Here is a 4,455-nt window from a genome sequence, read left to right as displayed (position 1 = left end):
CTTCAATCCTCGACCAGAGCTTAATCCTCCTTCCCCTAGAAAGGGAAAACAAAAAATACTCGATGATCCTGGTCTGGTTTATGACTCGTTTGAGGATTAAAATACTATGGAATTTTGAACTCTTTTAAAAACATTGCCCATTCCTAGTCGTATGTTTGACATGAATGGAAACTTTATTTTTCCAACAAGTAGCTTTAATCCATATTTCTTTGAGGAGGATAATGTTTGTAGCAGTAATAACTTAGATAACGTAACAACCAATATCTTTAGTTCAGGTATAATACTTAGAATTTTTTCTTGTTGATCTTTATAAATTCTTGTGGAAACTTTAAATAATTTGTTTGCCCTTTTTTTTTTCTTCAGTCATGCATGTGAACAATGCTTTTGACATTTACACCTCGAGAGGCAGAACCACTAGCTCAAAGAAATCGAGCAAGAGAGAGCCCAGTGGCACTAGCGGGGCACTTTCGAGTAAGAAGTCTCGAACAACGGAGACTCCTCTTCCTACCAAGTCCACTTCTCGTCCTCCCACCTTTCATCTTGATCTTTCACCGAGCAGGTGGGAGATCCTTCTGTGAATGAGATGCTGAAAACTGCATCCTGCTCCACAGTAGATAAGCTGCAAAAAGTGGTTAAACATCAACTCAGCAAAGAGACCTTTGCCTCTCTTCCTTCATTAAAAACTGAATAGGTCATTGATCGTGGTATCAATGAAATGCTCACCGTAAGTTTTTTCAAACTATTTTATTTCTGGTTAATATTTTTTTCTTTTACTAACATCACTTTTATGCTGCTTGCTGGCTTTCCTGACAATGAATAACGGGTGGCGTCGTGCTGAAGAAGATGGCTCCAAATTTTCTCAGGAGCGAAAAGCAGAAGAGGACCAGATCAAGCTTCTCAACGAGGAGTTAAGAAAAACAAAGGAGGACTTGGACAAGGCCATAACTTTAAAATAAAAATACAAGGTTGTGTCCAAGGCCAACCATGATGAGGTGGTCAAGCTTCAGGATGACCTGGTCGCTAGTCAGAAGGAGGCCAATGAGTTGGAGGAAAAGGTGAAACAACTCAAAGAGATTAATGCAAGCAACTTGGAGAGGTTTCAAGGTGCAACCTTCACTTGCCTTTATATGTTCTGGAAGAACAATCAAGGTGCAAACTTTGAATATCTTCCCGAACAAATAAGGAAGTCTAAGCTTGCTCGATGCGCTGCTTGACTGAAGGAGGAGAAAAATGTCGCTGCATCTCCTGAGATTTCTTTGGCCACAGGGATTGATGTAGAAGAGGAGGTTGGAGCGACTGTAAACCAGCAGCCCCATCAAGAACCTCCCGCTCAGTGAATTTATTTCTTTCCTTCTATTGGTAATTATAACGCCATATCAACTTGTTTGTGGTGTCGAAACAATTTACTGCTCAAAGTAGTGATACTTTTATGCTAGTTTCTCAATTACATCCGAGCAGTACTGCTCGCAGTGTAAATACCTCTTTTTTATAATATAATTTTTATTATAACTTCTGCTCACATGAATGAACTTCGAATAACACTTTATACTTTTTGTGCAAAATCTAAGAAATTTTGAAAAATATTCTATGTGTTGTTGCATACTTTCCCTTATTTTGCTCGTGTAATTACATATTGTCATATGATTTTCTTTTTAGTATCCTATATGCCCCCAAAGTGATTGAGTAGCTTAAGGTGCTCGATCACTTTCCATAGACCAATGCCTATTCGAACCTGATGATTCGTGTACTTATATTTAACTTATGAAAATATAGCAAAACAACACACGTAATAGGCAAATACTTGTAAAAAAATACAATAATTGGCAAGAATATCTAGTTGCACACAACTCCTTTTATTTCTCATAAAAGTAAACAAATTCGTGTATGTACGAGTGATCAAACGATCTTACACTTATAAGCAACTAGCCAGATAACCGACCAGCCCTTGTTCAAAAACTTGTAAAAGTACCCTTGTTGTAGAATCTTTTTTGATCAACTCAGCCCTCCAGTGTGGTCTTTGCAAAACCCTTCATGTACATCTTGTAATAGTTTCTTAGCTTTTTCCTTAGGAATACATCGTAGTAGTGGCATAGAATATCCTCATCGATACAAAATTCCATCCATTAGAATATATTGGGCAGACTGTCTTTGTAGTTTCTTCGATTCATTCCTTTTTCTTGGAAATATTCCCTGGTTGAGGTATTGGATAATAATAGTCATGCAAGTATCACTTGTATTTATAACCAGGGTGGAATTATCTTCTTGTATGATGGGGGTTGATAGATGTTCAATCGGTACTATGCCTAGTATATCTGCATATTTGGAACTAGCTAACTTGGCCAATGCGTCAGCATTGAAATTCTGGTCGCGGGGGATTTGTTGCAGTGTATATCTTTTGAATTGCGCTAGCAAGTCTTTTGATTTGTTTAGATATGCGACAATTTTCAATCCTCTGGCCTGATATTCTCCTAGAATCTTATTAACGACCAACTGTAAATCATTGTATACCTCTAGTAATTTTACGTTTACTTCCTTGGCTAGTCTTAAACCTGGGGGTAGTGCTTCATAATCAACTTCATTGTTGGAGGCAACAAATCCAAACCTAAGTGCACAGTGAAACTGATGCCCTTCTAGTGTTATAAGGATCAATCCTGCCCCAGAATTGTGCTTGTTGGAAGACCCATTAACAAACAGCTTCCAGGTTGGAATTTCAGCTTGCACTTATGTTCCTGGTGTCTGCTCTCATGTTGAGAGATTAGTGAATTCAGCTACAAATTATGCTAATGCTTGGCCTTTCACTGCTATCTATGGTAAGTAAGCAATTTCAAATTTCCTTAACTCCACAACCCATTTTAATAGTCGACCAGCAGCTTCTGGTTTTTGCAAGACTTGCCATAATGGTGGTCGGTGAGTACTATTATGGGGTGAGTTTGAAAATATGGTCGCAACTTTCGTAATGACAGTACCAAGCAATAAGATAATTTCTCAATAGATGGGTATCATGATTCTGCTCCTACTATCATTTTACTTATATAATATAATGCTTTTTGGATACTACTTTCTTCTTTAATCAAAACAACACTAGCAACATATCCTGTTATCGCTAGATAGATGTACAAAGTTTCTCCTTCGACTGGTTTGGATAAAAAAGGGGGTAGAGCCATATGCTTCTTAAGTTCCTACAAGGCCTGCTCACACTCTTTTGTCCATTCAAACTTCTTGTTTCCCTTGAGCAAATTAAAAAATGGGACACACTTGTTGGTAGATTTTGAAATAAATCTGCTTAGGCCAGCAATTCTTCTTGTTAGACTTTGTACATCTTTAATCTTGGTGGATGATTTCATGTCGATTAGCGCTTGAATCTTCTCGAGGTTAGCTTCTATTCCTCATGAGTTCACTATGAACCCCAAAAACTTCCCTGATCCGACTCCAAAAGAACACTTGAGAGAGTTAAGCTTCATCTGAAACTTTTTCAAGATGTTGAAGCATTATCGTAAGTCCTCGACATGCCCACCAACCTTTTTCAACTTGACCAACATATTGTCGACATATACTTCCATGTTATTTCTAATATGGTCTTTAAACATGTGAATTACTAGTTGTTGGTAAGTTGCACCATTGTTTTTCAAACCGAAAGGCATTACTTTGTAGCAGTATAGCCTGATATCTATTCGAAAGTTGGTGTGTTCCTCATCAGGTGGGTGCATACTTATTTGATTGTATCTAGAGAATGCATCCATAAACAACAACATTTCATGCCTTGATGTGGCATCGACCAGTTGGTCAATCCTTGGCAGTGGAAAACAATCCATCGGGCAAGATTTATTGAGATCTATAAAATCCACACAAGTCCTCCACTTTCCATATGGCTTTGGGACTAATATGAAATTAGAGACCCATGATGGATAAATTGCTACCCTAATGAATCTGTTTTCCTTAATCTTTTCGACTTCCTATTTTAGCGCTTTGGACGTGTCTTTGTCGAGTAATCTTATTTTTTGCTAGACTGGTTGGTGGTTTTTGTCGATGTTTAAGACGTGACTAATAAATTTCGGGTCTATTCCCACCATATCACTATGCGACCAGACAAATAATTCTTGATTTTCTCTAAAAAATTCCACTAGTTCTTTTTTTTTTTATCATTGTTTCTAAGTTTTTACCATCTTTCACAACTTGGGTTGGTTGTTCTGCTTCTAATTGAATCTCCTCGAGCTCCTCCACACGTCCAATTTCCTCAAAATCTCCAAAGCGAGGATCTATATCTTCGTCCTCACTTTGGGCAACACCCTATTTGGTGACTTGTTCACTAGATTGGGCATTTGTTCTGCTAACTCCTTACAACCCTCTTTCTGATCCGTTAGTACTGGTTGAGGAAATGAGCCCACTCCCCTCCCTATAATTTTTTGCCTTCGTGATGGAGGAGTTATAACATTCCCCTGCCTCCCTTTGATTTCC

The sequence above is a fragment of the Humulus lupulus genome, chromosome 2 (genome assembly GCF_963169125.1).
Source record: "Humulus lupulus chromosome 2, drHumLupu1.1, whole genome shotgun sequence".
In the NCBI taxonomy this organism is placed as follows: Eukaryota; Viridiplantae; Streptophyta; class Magnoliopsida; order Rosales; family Cannabaceae; genus Humulus; species Humulus lupulus.
The sequence above is the reverse complement of the archived record's forward strand: the minus strand, read 5'-3'. Positions refer to the sequence as shown.